Source organism: Symsagittifera roscoffensis, chromosome 4 (assembly GCF_963678635.1).
Source record: "Symsagittifera roscoffensis chromosome 4, txSymRosc1.1, whole genome shotgun sequence".
NCBI lineage: Eukaryota > Metazoa > Xenacoelomorpha > Acoela > Convolutidae > Symsagittifera > Symsagittifera roscoffensis.
In genome coordinates, this window is record NC_087065.1 from 74,739,682 (window position 1) to 74,756,707 (window position 17,026).

Genomic DNA, 17,026 nt, shown 5'->3' on the forward strand with positions numbered 1-17,026 from the left:
ATTATGTTTCAATGGTGCAATTTTTCTCAAAAAATAGCCTGGCCGGAACTGTAGCTCAAATTAGAAGTAAATTCTTTGCGAACGGAAAGTTATCAGTGATTTTTTACTCGTTCATTATTTTGATAATAATTTGTTACTTTGCTGTTCCGTGGGTTACATTCAAAGTGCGCAATAAACAATTGGTCAGCGACGTTGATCGACTCACAGAAAAGAGCCCAGACATCCTCAAGGAACTTGAAACGTTAAAAAAAGGACATTTGGAAATACGAAATGATCTGAAAACAACCAGAGATGAGCTTTACGAGTTTCGGAACATGTCTCAAGTGCGCAATAAACAATTGGCTAGTGACGTTGATCGACTCACAGAAAAGAGCCCAGAAATCCTCAAGGAACTTGAAAAAATAAAAAAAGGACAATTAGAAATACGAAATGATCTGAAAACAACCAAAGATGAGCTTTACAAGTTTCGGAACATGTCTCAAGCTTTATCAAAAATTCAATCGGAGCTTAAACAACAAAGAAAAGAGATTGAAGCAATGCAAAGTGTATCAATTTTGTATTTTACTAATTTCCAGCTGAAGTTTAGTTTAACCCTATGGCTGACATATTTGATGTGTTTCTGAACAACCTGAGAGTGATATTCGAGGATGTTTGAAATTTTGGCCAAACCCAGATTTGCACGGATCATTTGCTGCGTAAAAACTGAAACTGCCCTTGTTGAAAAAACATCCGACCATAACAAAAAAAAATTCTAACATTTCTATCATTACTGTTCAATCTATTTTGATCTCAGAATATTCAATTTTTTTTCAAACTTTTGAGATACCAATACAGCGCTGGCAGCTTGTGGGATTTCATTTAAATACATTTCGGCGCAATTTCTCAAAATTTTGCCTCGGGGTACAAACTTATTATGCAACAGAGACCATTTACAATCTAAGTCTGGCCTAATATCTGCCATTTCTCCTGAAAAGTTACAGCTTCCCCCTATTCTTGTGATTAAGTCCTTGAACGGTTGACCAAAAAGGCTTATCATACAATTTTTATATATGAAAAATGCTTATCCTACAATTGCATACACTTCCATAGATACAGAAAATGTTACAAAAACTATAAGATGAGCATTTTTTTATATATGGAAATTGTACAATAAAAGTTTCTTCATTTATGAAAATTTTATGACAATTATTTTTAAATAATGAAATCAGGCAAAATTAGCGTTTAAGCAAACCCCATAAAACGTGCTTTTCTCTGTGAATTTTTTGTAAACTATTGACCTTTGAAAATACCCAAATTTTAAGATAAAAACGCGCCATATTTTGCGTTTACATGGCGAGCGTAAGTCCCGAAATAAATTGTTCAAAACTGAACAAGGTCATTTGTTATTATTATTCAAATACTAGACGTTATATACTTCTTTATGTAGTTTATATTACCATTAGGGTGTTAATTTTAAGAAAAAATTTAAAAACGAATTAAATTTTTTGTTGGCTATCTCGTCAATTTTTCTACAAACTTTGTAGTAGTTAAAACATTGTTGAAAGATGCCCGAAGAAAAAAGAACCGGCCTGATGGCACGAAGTGCCCGAAGGCGGATCTTTTACCCGAGGCCATCTTCAAATATGTTCTAACTGTTGAGGAGTATGTTTTTGCTCTTTCTGAGGGAAAGATGCCAGAAAATTGTGAAAGAGCCCGGAAAAAGGCGGAAAAAGGCGGTTCTAAAGTTTCATTTATCATTCATGCCTTGTCGTGAAAGAACATACGTGAAAGAGCAAAAACATAATCTTCGCTTCAATTGAACGTAAAGGGCAGGCACATTGAGATCTTCATCTTGATATTCAAGCTGTCTTATTACATGCTCAATAAACCGTAAGTCAAACATCGTGGAACTCTAATTGATCAAACTTAAAGTATCCCAAAGAAAGTAAAAGCACACTAAGAATATCACTAGACGGTTGCTGTGCAAGTAGCACATAATGTGTGATCATATTCTATTGTAATGTAATGATTTTTTGGTTCCAAACACATGTCTTTTCCTCGGCGGTTTGGTGAGACGAGACAACAATACGAGCGCTTAGAACATTGATGAAAGACATAACCGACAACGGTTCAATTATAAAAGTAAAAATCCAACTTTGTTTTTTTTTAAAACAAATTCTGAAAAAATTTTGGACTAATTTTAGGAGTACTCTCATTAAACTCAACACAGTTTATACTCTTATGAAAACACATGATAAATGTTTTGTAAACATTTCTGTTATGTAGAAAGATTATGGGGAAACAGCGTGTCATACAAGTATACAATATAGAAACTGTATGATGAACATTTTTCTAGTTTCAAATTAAAATTTTTATTTATGATGGTGACAGTGCTCTCACTTGAGCAAAATTGCTCTTAACTAATTTGTATTTGATTATAATCAAGTTTCTGAACAACTTTTTTTAAATGAAACAATGCTTATCATACAATTTTTTATATGAAAAATTGCATACTAAACAATTTTTTAGTTCTTAATTGTGCTTTTGTTTTTAGTGAGCCAGGTGCTATAAGTTGACAAAAGCGCTTTTAACTATTTTAAATTTGATAAAAAACAACTTTATAAAGATTTGTGAAAAATTTGACTGTTATGGAAAAGCGCTTTGTCGTATAATTATTATGTCGAATTTATATGATAACCACTTTTTTTTGATCGCCAGACTGTTTTATATAGTTCAACTAGCCGCAAAAACTAGTTCAATTCTTTTTTGAATATGTTTTTTAAGTTTTATGAAAATTGTATGATTAGCATTTTTCCATACATTCGATGTATAGATATGCATACTACGCATTTTCACTATATCGAATTGTAAGACAAGCATTTTCGGTTTATGGAGGTCAACCCAGGATAACAGTAATCTATATGAAAAAAAAACATATAAAAACTTTGTTGTGCTTTTTAAAATGATGCCTGTGGTGCGGAGAAGGAACGTAACAAACAGGTATTTTCATTGAAGACAACATATTGTTTTTAGGCAAACGGTATCTAATGAATGAAAATAGTGAGGATCAAAAATTTTCAAATTGAAACTCAAAACTTATTCAAAAATTATGGATAAAATTTTGTCTAGAAGATTTTTCTTCTAAAGTGAGATAAAGCATTAACCTTTTCTTAACATAAGACGATCAGTTATTAACGGTAGGACAAAATTTCGTGAGAGGCGACAATTCGTAGCAAGTAGAATTTCGTGACAGGGTTTTGGCAAGTAGAATGCGCTTGCTCCTCTTCGCTGGACTGCGCTTACATGCCGCACGAAAGGAATATTGCGCGTAAATAATCGTTCCTTGGTCTATTTACTGTTACTAACTGTTGTTTTTTATTAATTGTCGTCTGTTACGAATTTTCGCCTATTTAGGTTTATCGCCTCAAGAATTTTAACTGTGTATTACGGGACCAAACTTTGCACTGGATAGGTGCACAATTTTGTGTCTGTATGTTCCTGGATTCCAGTGACAACTCTTTAAACTTGTTGAAAATTTCTCGGAACAATCAAAGGAATTGAAAGAACAAAAGAAGAACAAACGGCGCTTCTTTGTTGCGGAATCCGCTTACAGTTCACGAAATGCACAGTTTTGCCTCGTAATGTGAATACCTAAAAAAAACTAGCTTCAGCCTAAATAAAAGTTTTTAGTAAGTGAGGCAATAGATCAATTGAAGGAAAAGCGAGTGAACGCTTTCAAATTTGGAATGTGGATAAATCACTGCCTATGATAAACGGAAGCAGACAAACAATTTTGTGTGAATCGAGTAAACCAAATTGCTCTCATTAGAACTTTTCAAACTCTTGATACAAAAATTGGTCTCCGATGAATTTTAAAATTTGTTTGAAAATTTTTTAAAAAAATTTCGCATTCAAACTAATTGCTAAATGGTTTGAATTGGAAAAAAGCAACATTACTAAAATAACTGATGCTAATCATGCATTTCAGATTCCATTCCAAAAACAGTTGAGGCAAACTGATTGAACACAACGAGTTTTGTTGATTTTTTCTCTCAGAAATAACTTGGCAGCAACGTTGAGTGCTCAATGCACAGCTGACAACATTTTTTTATGATCTACACTTAGTTTTTGTCTTAATTATTTTCTTCTGTAGAATTGGAAAAATTGGCTGCATTTTTTTCTACTTAAGAAGTGGTCATGAACTGTTAAAGAGACATCGCGCGGACAACCTGGTTGAACTCCATAAAAAAGTGCTCATCACACAATTTCATACATTACGAAAAAATGCTTGTCATACAATTTTTATACGGAATTTAAGAACTGTATTGAATGTTTTTAGAGAAAGACTTCTGTTCTATTTCCATCTTTTGAATCTTTCTGCTCAACAAAAACTTGATTTCAATTTTGGTCAAAAAATGCTTATCATAATATTTTCATATATAAAAATTGTATGATAAGCATTTTGCTATTGAACAAAAACCTTCTAAATTAATTTAACGATGTTTCTGGATGAATTTACATGAGTTTAGAATGAAATTTCATCGAAAAAATGCATTTTGACTGTCAAAAACATAATTTTGAATTTGGTCAAACAAAGCTTATCATGTAATTTTTATACATGAAAACTGTATGATATGCATTTTTTCATAAACATAAACTCAAATTTGAGGCAAAAAAATATTAATCCCTTTTTTGGTTGCAAATTTGCCTTTGTGCTCAAATATAAAACTTTGCGAAAAAAAAGATTTTGCATGCAAAATTTGACTTTTTGTGATTATAATATGGTCCAGGATGAGTTTTTAACTTCACCCAAATAATCCAAAAATCAACAAAAAGTGTTTTTTTTTGTAAACAGGATTATAATTTTCTTTATTTCGTTTGCTAAGATAAAACTACATTCGTTAAAAAAAAACAGGCTTTTTCTCAGCTACCAAAATATTCGAAAAAAAAATTAACTAGACATATACAAAAAATTTCATTCTTGATATATAATTGTTAATGTGAAAACTAGCTTCAGCTTAAACATATTTTTTAGTAAGTTAGGAATGTGAAAACTAGCTACAGCTTTAATATATATTTTATAGTAAGATGGGCATTTGATCAGTTGAAGGAAAAAAAGTGAACGCTTTCAATTTTGGAATGTGGATAAACCACTGTCTATGATAAACGGAAGCAGACAAACAATTTTTTGCGAATCGAATCAATAAAAATGCTCTCATAAGAACTTTTCAAACTTTTGATTTCAAAAATTGGTCTCCAATGAGTTTCAAAACTCGCTTGAAATTTCTTTTAATTTTCTCCTTCAAACCAATTGCTAAATGGTTTGAATGGGAAAAAAGCAACTTTATTAAAATAACTGATGCTAATCATGCAGTTCAGATTCTACTCCAAAAATAGTTGAGGCAAACTGATTGAACACAACGAGTTTTGTTGATTTTTTGTCTCATAAATTATTTGGCAAAAACGTTCAGTGCTCAATGCACAGCTTACAATTTTTTTTTATAATCTACACTTAGTTTTTGTCTTAGTTGTTTTCTTCTGTATAATTAGAAACATTTGCTGCAATACTTACTATTTAGGCAGTGGTCATAAACCTTTCAATAGACATCGGGTTGACGTCCATAATAAAATGTATATCATTTAATTTTCATACAAAATTTAAGAACTGTATTTAATGTTTTTCAGAGAAATATTTCTGTTCTATTTCCATCTTTTGAATCTTCTGCTCAATGAAAACATGATTTTAATTTTGGTTAAAAAAAATGCTTATCAGAATATTTTCATATATGAAAATTGTATGATAAGCATTTTGCTATAGAAAAAATAACATCTTCTAAATTAATTTAACAATGTTTCTGGATGAATTTACATGAGTTTAGAAAAAAATTTCGTTGTAAGAATGCATTTTGACTGTTAAAAACATAATTTTAATTTTGGTCAAAAAATGCTGATCATGTTATTTTCATATATGAAAATTGTATGATATGCATTTTTTCATAAGCAAAAATACAAATTTGAGGTAAAAAAAATTTAATCCCTTTTTTGGTTGCAAACTTGCTCTGTGCTCAAATATAAATTTTTGCCAATAAAAAGTTTGCATGCAAAATTTAACTTTCTGTATTTATAATGTGGTCCAGGATGAGTTTTTCACTTCACCCAAAAAATCCAAAAATTACACTTCACTAAAAAAATTCAAAAATTGAATTTGGTCAAACAAAGCTTATCATGTAATTTTTATACATGAAAACTGTATGATATGCATTTTTTCATAAACATAAACTCAAATTTGAGGCAAAAAAATATTAATCCCTTTTTTGGTTGCAAATTTGCCTTTGTGCTCAAATATAAAACTTTGCGAAAAAAAAGATTTTGCATGCAAAATTTGACTTTTTGTGATTATAATATGGTCCAGGATGAGTTTTTAACTTCACCCAAATAATCCAAAAATCAACAAAAAGTGTTTTTTTTTGTAAACAGGATTATAATTTTCTTTATTTCGTTTGCTAAGATAAAACTACATTCGTTAAAAAAAACAGGCTTTTTCTCAGCTACCAAAATATTCGAAAAAAAAATTAACTAGACATATACAAAAAATTTCATTCTTGATATATAATTGTTAATGTGAAAACTAGCTTCAGCTTAAACATATTTTTTAGTAAGTTAGGAATGTGAAAACTAGCTACAGCTTTAATATATATTTTATAGTAAGATGGGCATTTGATCAGTTGAAGGAAAAAAAGTGAACGCTTTCAATTTTGGAATGTGGATAAACCACTGTCTATGATAAACGGAAGCAGACAAACAATTTTTTGCGAATCGAATCAATAAAAATGCTCTCATAAGAACTTTTCAAACTTTTGATTTCAAAAATTGGTCTCCAATGAGTTTCAAAACTCGCTTGAAATTTCTTTTAATTTTCTCCTTCAAACCAATTGCTAAATGGTTTGAATGGGAAAAAAAGCAACTTTATTAAAATAACTGATGCTAATCATGCAGTTCAGATTCTACTCCAAAAATAGTTGAGGCAAACTGATTGAACACAACGAGTTTTGTTGATTTTTTGTCTCATAAATTATTTGGCAAAAACGTTCAGTGCTCAATGCACAGCTTACAATTTTTTTTTATAATCTACACTTAGTTTTTGTCTTAGTTGTTTTCTTCTGTATAATTGGAAACATTTGCTGCAATACTTACTATTTAGGCAGTGGTCATAAACCTTTCAATAGACATCGGGTTGACGTCCATAATAAAATGTATATCATTTAATTTTCATACAAAATTTAAGAACTGTATTTAATGTTTTTCAGAGAAATATTTCTGTTCTATTTCCATCTTTTGAATCTTCTGCTCAATGAAAACATGATTTTAATTTTGGTTAAAAAAATGCTTATCAGAATATTTTCATATATGAAAATTGTATGATAAGCATTTTGCTATAGAAAAAATAACATCTTCTAAATTAATTTAACAATGTTTCTGGATGAATTTACATGAGTTTAGAAAAAAATTTCGTTGTAAGAATGCATTTTGACTGTTAAAAACATAATTTTAATTTTGGTCAAAAAATGCTGATCATGTTATTTTCATATATGAAAATTGTATGATATGCATTTTTTCATAAGCAAAAATACAAATTTGAGGTAAAAAAAATTTAATCCCTTTTTTGGTTGCAAACTTGCTCTGTGCTCAAATATAAATTTTTGCCAATAAAAAGTTTGCATGCAAAATTTAACTTTCTGTATTTATAATGTGGTCCAGGATGAGTTTTTCACTTCACCCAAAAAATCCAAAAATTACACTTCACTAAAAAAATTCAAAAATCCAGTTTTTTTTTGTAAGTAGAATTATTATTTTTTTAATTTTGTTTGCTATTATGAAACTAATTTGTAAAAAAAACAGGCCTTTTTTTCTCAACTACCAAAATATTCAAATGAAAAATTATCCAGCCATATACAAAAAGTTACATTCTTGGTATATAATTCCATGTGAAATTGTAAAAAATAACGTAGGTGGCAAAAGTCACCAACTGAAGTTTATCTGCGTGGCAACTGCCAGTTACACTCTGGGTTTTCTTATGACAAAAAGTCCAGGGTTAGTGTTTCTGGTGAAACCCAAAATTTCAAAACAAACATTTTTTGGTATTTTCATTCATGGAAAAAATGCTTATCATACAATTTGATAGTATGGAAAAAATGCCTATCATAATGTTTCATAGTATGGAAAAAACTCTTATCATGCTATTTTAATAGTTTTTTTTGTCTATGAAATAGTATGAAATAGTAGGAAAAGCGTTCTTTTCATAATATGAAATAGCATGATACACATTTTTTGTCAACCCGGGTGTGTTCTCTTTTCGATTGATGCTTCAGTTAATCTTGAACTATTTCTTTGATTAATAATACCTTTGTTAATTGGTTAAAAGGTTGAACTCCCAGCAAATCTTCGCTAAATCAGCGTATATGAATAGATTGGTATCGAGGAGTCAGTGCTGACTGAACGTTGGAACTACCACTGAAATCAGCGATGAGTCATCGGCGATAAATCAGCAATGTAACACTATGGAACAAAACTGAAACAAGGCCGTTTCATCGATGAATAACGCTTGACAACGCTGAAAAGGGCAAATCTGTTCCATTGGTGATTCCTCATATCAAACCGGAAAAAAGAGCTGAAAAGAATGAACTGACTCAAAGGTCATTTCGAATATATCACCATTTAACGGAAAAAACTTAGAGATTACAATTAACTGTGGAGTATGATAAAAAGGAAATAAGAATCAAAGAAATAGTTCAAGATTTACTGAAGCCTCTAAAGAGAACCTAAATTAAAGAATACGTTTGTAATTTTTAAGAAGTAGCTAGAAGTAAATAATCAAGAAATTGAAAATTAACATTTAAAAAAAAATCAGCAATTAGCATTTTTTTTAGCGCTGAAACTTCAATGAAACATCGCTAATTTTTAGCTGAAAAAATCCAGGAAACATGAGTGAATCAGCAACAACGAAATGTAAGTTCAATCCGGAAGATGAGTTAGCGATGTCCAAAATGAGAAAAGATGCGTTTTGAGATGCTTTTTGATGAATTAACCAAAAAAGCGAACCACGAGTCTTCAAACTTCAAACATTGATTGCTTAAAGTTAGAAAAGTTAAATTTAATTTAGTATTTTTTAATTAGGCTCGATAAATGGGCATATATAATTCAGCAGAACTATATTTCTTAATTTGACACCTTAGAGAACTGGTATTATGCCCTGTAGTCTTGCAAATTTGGCTGAAATTACTCGTTTGTTTTTAAGTTTTGTGAGCCATTTTTAGGAATACAATTTTGAGAATCGTGCGCACCCGAAGAATCAATCTTTACGACAATCTCTCCAGCAAGCAAGGTGACTTGCTTTTGAACTGCATATAGTTTTGCGAATAAACAGATGTCCAAAAAAATGTGGGACTACAAATTACATTACTACCTAACCTGTAGACCAATTTTCGAATAAAATGAGAAAAGTATATATTCGGGTTGTTTTTTTTCAGATTTATATCTAAAAGAAAGTGTTGCCTAAATGCAATTGAGCCTACTTATGATGCTCCCTTAAAACTTTGAAGACTTTACCTATGATGCTGAAAATCATACACAAATTGTTTTCCCGTATAGGGGAGTTTTCGTACAAATCTAATAAGAAGTTCTAAGATAGGGAACTTTTTGTAGGATGGTCAACCCGGGTGGTGTCAATGAGTCAGGCTCTGCTCAAGGCCACGCGGATCAATAATGACTCAATGTTGACTCATCATTATAAACATCACTAAAAGCAATGATGAATCAGAGATAAATCAGCAATGTAATAATCAGCAATGAAACAGCTGGAACCAGTTCTTAACTAGTATTTATAGACCAATTATATTTATGATGGAATACCACTTTAAAATATTTATAACTAACCAATCATCTTCCATATCTGACAATCACATTTATTTGTAAGTGCTGAAACTACTTGTAGTTTTGAGCACCAGAACATTTTAAATAAAACTTAGAACACAGTTGTTCTCCTTCTGGATAAACTCCAAGAACTAGCTCGCATAAACTAGTATACACTAGATCTATTGAGACTAGGAGATATAAGAGTAAGGTTCAGATCGGTATTAGACTAAGAAGTTGCACGAATCTATCCGGCCGAAAATAAGATAGCGTGACGAGCAGACGGTGTATAACTAATCTGAAAATACTCTATGAGTATACTCAATAGAACATAACTCACAGCTTTTCCAAGTTTTGTTCAGTCTGGAACAAAACTGGAAAAAGCTGTTTCATTGATGAGTAAAGCTAAACAACGCTGAAAAAAAAGTAGCAAAATCTGTTTCATTGGTGAATCACCTGTACCGTATCACACCGGAAGCTTGAGAAGAATGACTGACTTAAAGGTCAATTCGAAAATATCATCAGAAAACGGAAAAAACTTAGAGATTACAATTAACGGTAAAGTATGATAAAAAAGGAATTAGTAATCAAAGAAAAAATTCAAGATTAAATGAAGCATCAATCGAAAAGAGAGCATAAACTAAAGAATACCTTAGCAATTTTTGAGAAGTAGCTAGAAGTAACTAATCATGAAATTGAAAATTAGCCTTAAAAAATTTGCAATCAGCAATCTTTTTAGCGCTGAAACTTCGATGAAAAATCACTAATTTTAAGCTGAAAAATCAGGAAATATAACTCAATCAGCAACAACGAGATGTAAGTTCAATCCGGAAGATGAGTTAGCGGTGTCCAAAATGAGAAAAGATCCGTTTTCAGATACTTTTTAATGAACTAACCGAAAAAGCCAACAAAGTCTTCAAATATTGATTGCTCAAACTTAGAAAAATTAAATTTAATTTTTTAATTGATAAACTAGGCTCGGTAAATGGGCAAATGAAATTCAGCACCAATATATTTTTTAATTTCTCACCTGAGAGAACTGGTACTATGCCCTGTAGAATTGCAAACTTTGCTAAAATTACCTGTTTGTTTTATCAAAGTTTTCTGAGCCACTTTAGGCATAGCATTTAGAGGATCGCGCTTCCAAAAAATCAATCTATACGACAATCCTTCTTGCATGAAAGCTGACTCGCTTTTCACTGCACATAATTTTGCAGCGAATAAACAGAAGTTCAAGAAACGAAACCACCTTGTTAAAGGGTAGGGCGACAATTTGTAACAGGCGACAATTCGCAACAGGTGACAATTCGTAACAGGCGACAATTCGTAATAGGCGACAATTCGTAACAGGCGACAATTCGTAACAAGGCATTGGCAAGTAGAATACGCTTGCTCCACTTCACTCCGCTGCACTTTCATCCGGCATGAGAAAACTATTGCTCGTGAATCAGTCTTCCCCGCTTAATATTTCGTTATGAATTGTCGCTTTTTACGAATTTTCTCCTGTTACAATTTGTCGCCTGTTACGAAATGTCGCCCCAGAGTTAAAAAAACGAACAAGTAAATCAAAGTTGAAATCAAAATATGATTAACGATATAAAGATTGGTGAAAAGAAAATGAGGAAAATACATTATGGTTTTTCAAAACATTATCCAAAAGAAAGTACTAGCCCTGGGAGTGAACCTGGGGTCTAGGTGGCTCAGCTAGGGTGCTCAGAACTCAGTTCGATTTGAGCCTACTTAAGCAAGATGCTCCGTTAATACTTTGAAGACTTTATCTATGATGCTGAAAAGGTTACACGAATTGTTTTCCCACGCCAAAAAAGGTTAGGAATTGAAATCAGGCAAGGTAGTTGGTCCGAATCAAATAGTGTTCTCAAACTACTCAAAATTCAAAATATAATATTTGACAAGCAAAGCTTGTACTTTCATATTTTTTGTAACGGAAAACTATCGGATACCAATTATAGGGTAGTCAGAACATTCAAGGTTTTTCCTGAAACACAAGCAGTTTTGTTGTTCCGACTTTCGTAACGAAAGTAACGCAAAATTTGTGCTCGGGGTGGGTGGTTTGTTTCTTCAGGCAAACTTTGACTTTTTAACAAGCAATTTTTGATGAAATTTTTCTCTATCATTCAAAAGTTTTTGTTGTCTTGAGCTGATATTTGAAAAGACATTTCACCTGTGATCATTTTTTTCTTTAAAAAATGGGGGTTTAAATATTGACACTTTGGCCAATTTGGAACAATTAACGCGCGATATATTTCGCGCTAGTAACGCGTACGCGGAGACTTAATCTGTCTTAGAAATCGTTCCAAATTGGTTGAAGGAAGTCTATTTGCCATAATTGATTTGCTGCACGAAGAGAAGTCTATCCTTTTCTACTTTATATGGCGTGTGGGGAGATCTCAAATTTTAGAGAAAAAAAAATTGATTTCCTTTATTACATTTAATTTTTTAATGTTCTTACTGCTCCATAAACTTTAAAAGGCAGTCGGAACTTTCAGGGCTTCGCCCTGATACGAGCAGTCTTGTTTGCGTTTATGAAAAAGTTGACTTATGTTTTGGTTTTTATTCTTAAGCTACACGTTTTTAAATTGTTCAAAACTGCGGCAAAGTGCTAATTAATGCATGCCATATTCTTTCTATTTATCTATGTTCACAACGCAAATGTGCGGCTCTAATCCAACTAAAAAAATCTTTCCTAGTTAAATTTAGTCTAAGGTATTGGTTTTTGATTTGAATGAAAAGATGAAAAGATTGAACCAAATAGGTATTGGCTTTGCTCGAAAAAGCGAGTGAAATCAATTAAGATTTTAGGAGTTCACTCAAACTCAATTTCTGTTATTCTTATAAAACTAACTAATAATGCGAGCTTTTTGTTTTACTCTGACGAAACTGAAATCTCTCAGAGTCTTACAGTATATGCTTAAATACCTGAAAACGCTTATAACTTCTTAAACTTCAAGCGGCAGTCGGAACCTAAAATAGCTCACAAAAAATGTAAATGACAGCTCATTGTTCCGACTTTCGATACAAAAGTAACGGAATATTTTTGCTCGGGTGGGTTTTTTTTTCTTCAGACATATTTCGACTTTTTAACTAGCCATTTTTGACGGATTTTTTTTTATATCATTCAAAAGGTATTGTTTTCCTCAGCTTAAATTTGAAAAAATGTTTCACCTGTGATCATTTTTCGTGAAGTTACGGGGGTTTGTAGATTGCCAATTCTTTTTTCATTTTATTATATTTAATTTTTTTTGTTACCACTGCTCCATAAACCTTAAAATGCAGTCGAAACATTCGGGTCTTCGCCCTGATAGAGCAGTCTTGTTTTCCATTGCTATGAAAATATGCGAAAAAATATTATTTAAAATTTTATGAAACTATTTGTTTTTTTTTCGGATTGAAAGCAAACTACAACACCCTAGTGCCTATCATTGAAGTTGAATAAGAGGTAAGATTATGGGTACCAAAACAACACGCGGTTCTTTTCCACTCCCCCGCCACATTAAAAAAATTTCCATCTTCTTATTTGTGTTACGTGTTATTATTTCAGGAAATATTTGGAGTCTTTCCTGTCATTGTTCCGACTTTCGATACGAAAGTAACGAAATATTTGTGCTCCAGGTGGTTTTTTTTCTTCAGACAAATTTCGACTTTTTAACTAGCCTTTTTTGACAACATTTTTAAATATCTTTCAAAAGGTATTGTTTTTCTGAGCCTAAATTTGAAAAGATATTTCACCTGTGATCATTTTTCGTAAAGTTATGAGGGTTTAAAGATTGCCATTTTGACCAATTTGGGACAATTAACAAGCGATATAATTCGCGCTATTAACGCGTAAGCGGAGATTTAATCCGTCCCAAAAATCGTTCCAAATTGGTTGAAAGAAGCTTATTTATCATAATTGATTTGTTACAAGGAGCGAAATTTATGCTTTTGTTCTTAATATGGCGTGTGAGGGGATGATTTTCATAAAATTTCAAATTAAAAAAAAAAATTTCATTTCATTTTATTTCATTTAGTTTTTTTATGTTATTACTGCTGCTCCATAAACCCTAGAAGGTAGTCGGAACATTCAGGGCTTCGCCCTGATACGAGCAGTCTTGTATAATTTTCTCGCCGTTATCATTTTTTAGCATGTTTTGGTCTTGCAATGATTTCTATCTGTAGATCTTTGCTAGTTAATTTTGCGTATCATTTTATTTTTTTATACTCATTACGCTTAATTAGCTCATTAACCCGATCAAATTATCTGTCTGTCTTTGATAAAGCGTGCTTTCCAAATTTATCAAGAATACAAAATTATGCTAATTATTGCGCGCTTTGTTATTTTTTCTTTATTTGTATAGCGTAAATGGCCTATTAATCCGCCCAAAAAACCCTAGTCAAATTTAAGCTCACTTTTTAGTTCAAGTATTGAGTTAAAACATCCAGATGAGACCAGTTGAAATATTATATTGCAGAAAATGATGAACGTGGACTCAAAACTGTTTCAGTCTTTCTCAGCCAAAATAATTTCTTATGAACTGGATTTATTTTTATCATTCAGACTGAAGCCTTATGATATAACCTGGAATTTGCCAGAAATTATTGTTTTAGGCCTTTAACTCAAATAACCCATAATTGGTCCCTTTTGTTGTAGCAATAATTAATTTTCGACAACATTAAAGGGGCAGATTGAACATCCAAGTCCTACATTGAATCAGTTAGGGTTGTTTCAACGCATCAGTAAAATTATCTACTCTCAGAGATGAAGCTTTTTTGAATATTATGTAAACTGGGTTTCTGCCCTCATTGTTAAATAAAAAAATTCGCCATATCTGTTAATGGTGCAAATATTCCTGCTTGTGAAACTCAGTGATTATTTTTTTTTGAAATTTCACAAAAAAATTTCAAGTATAAAACTTCTCTTAATCTGCAGAAGTTTTTTAAAAAACAGCCACGACTAGCAATTCAGTTTTCAAAAAATAGGACAACAACTGCAATCGCCGAGCAATTACTTGCCAAATCAAAAATCTACGAATTTCAGTAGCTGCTAAAAATCACAATCACACGTTCATTGGTCGTTTTAACGAAAATACATGTCTTTTTACTAAAAATTTGGTTTATATTGATAGTTTTTGAAGCACAACAAGTGAGATAAACTCAGCTACAAAAAACAGTAGGTATTGTTAACTTCATTCAATTTTCATAGACTGTCCACTGCAAGAAAAACTGATGCATCACGCGTCAATTGTCCCGAATTGTTGAAATATGATTTGAAATCTTGATAACTCTTCAAAAGCTTTAAATCAGAAGAAAAGCAGAAAATGAGCACAGTTAAAAAAATTTTAGTTTTCGACCTCGAAGCACCGACGGTTTCACATATTAAGAAAAAAATTCCCGCAAAAAGTCGAATTGGCCCGGAGAACAAAACCACCACGCAAACAAATATTCCGTCACTTTTTTTTAAAAGCTGAAACAATAAATGAACTAAAAAAACTAGAACGAATCGTAAATATAGCGGCTGGTAGCAGTGCTTGAGCATTTTATACTTTTTGGGAAATATTTGGAGTCCTTCCTGTTATTGTTCCGACTTTCGATACGAAAGTAACGAAATATTTGTGCTCCAGGTGGTTTTTTTCTTCAGACAAATTTCGACTTTTTAACTAGCCTTTTTTGACAGAATTTTTAAATATCTGTCAAAAGGTATTGTTTTCCTGAGCTTAAATTTGAAAAGATAATTCACCTGTGATCATTTTTCGTGAAGTTACGGGGGTTTGTAGATTGCCATTTTGGCCAATTTGGGACAATTACGCACGATATATTTCGCGCTATTAACGCTAAGCGGAGATTTAATCTGTCTTAGAAATCATTCCAAATTGGTTGAAAAAAGTTTATTAGCCATAATTGATTTGTTACAAGGAGCGAAATCTATTCTTTTGTAGTTCATTTGGCGTGTGGGGGGAAGATTTCATTAAGAAGTTTCAAATTTTAGAAAATTTTTTTTTTTCATTTTATTATATTTAATTTTTTTTGTTACCACTGCTCCATAAACCTTAAAATGCAGTCGGAACATTCGGGTCTTCGCCCTGATAGAGCAGTCTTGTTTCCCATTGCTTTGAAATTATGCGAAAAAGTATTATTTAAATTTTTATGAAACTATTTGTTTTTTTTTGGATTGAAAGCAAACTACAACACCCTAGTGCCTATCTTTGAAGTTGAATAAGAGGTAAGATTATGGGTACCAAAACAACACGCGGTTCTTTTCCACTCTCCCGCCACATTAAAAAAATTTCCATCTTCTTAGTTGTGTTACGTGTTATTATGGCTTAATGCATGATCTTACGATGTAAAGTATGAAGAAGAATTTGTTCACAATATATAGTTTGTTCATCATACAAAATTTCATTAATTATGACAACGTGGAGACAATTTTTCTAAAACTGAAAATCAAATGTGAGTGGAACGAGGAAAATAGCCCACCTCGCAACTTGTAGCGAAAGACAACTTGCAAGAATTAAGGAAAATAATCAGCCGCAAGGTTTGAATAATAAAACAAAATTTATAAATTTTGGATTAAGATAACCGGTGGGCGCGTTACGCGGCAATAACTTGTTCTAAATTTTCTACCAATTTCTACTTTCTGTTGATATTGATTATATTGTGGTGGCGAGTATATTGTGCGAGTATATCTTTTATGCGAGTTTTTTTGTTACGAGTTTTTGTGGCTTTTCTTCATCCCCCCCTGATTTTTTCTAATAAATGAAATTCCATTTAAAAATTTTTTCTCATTTTAAATGGCATCAAAACGTGTCAGCGTGAACAGGTGAACAAATTTTCACAAGATTTGCTGGCTCTTTTCCAGTCCCCCCCCTTTCAAATTCAATTTTGAAAAGCTTATTTAACGTTGTTATAATGCAATGAAGTTTGGCGTGGTGAACAAATCGACAACTGTGAACAGATTTGTTCTTCATACTTTACAGCGTAACATCACGCATTTAGCCGTGATAACACGTAAAACAAACATAAAACTCGGTATTTTGAAAGGGGGGACTGGAAAAGAGCCGATTTGCTATATGCAAAATGCCATGTGAACATTTTTTGAACAGCCTAATTTTGTAATTTTACGAGGGGGGTGGGAAACTGGAAA

General features: G+C 31.8%; 1 protein-coding gene across 7 annotated transcripts in view; it reads right to left on the minus strand.

Annotated features, from left to right (window-relative positions):
* LOC134844122 (uncharacterized) overlaps positions 1-17,026 on the minus strand; it is a 74,881-nt gene that overhangs the window by 18,644 nt on the left and 39,211 nt on the right. The gene's annotated exons all lie outside the window — the stretch shown is intronic.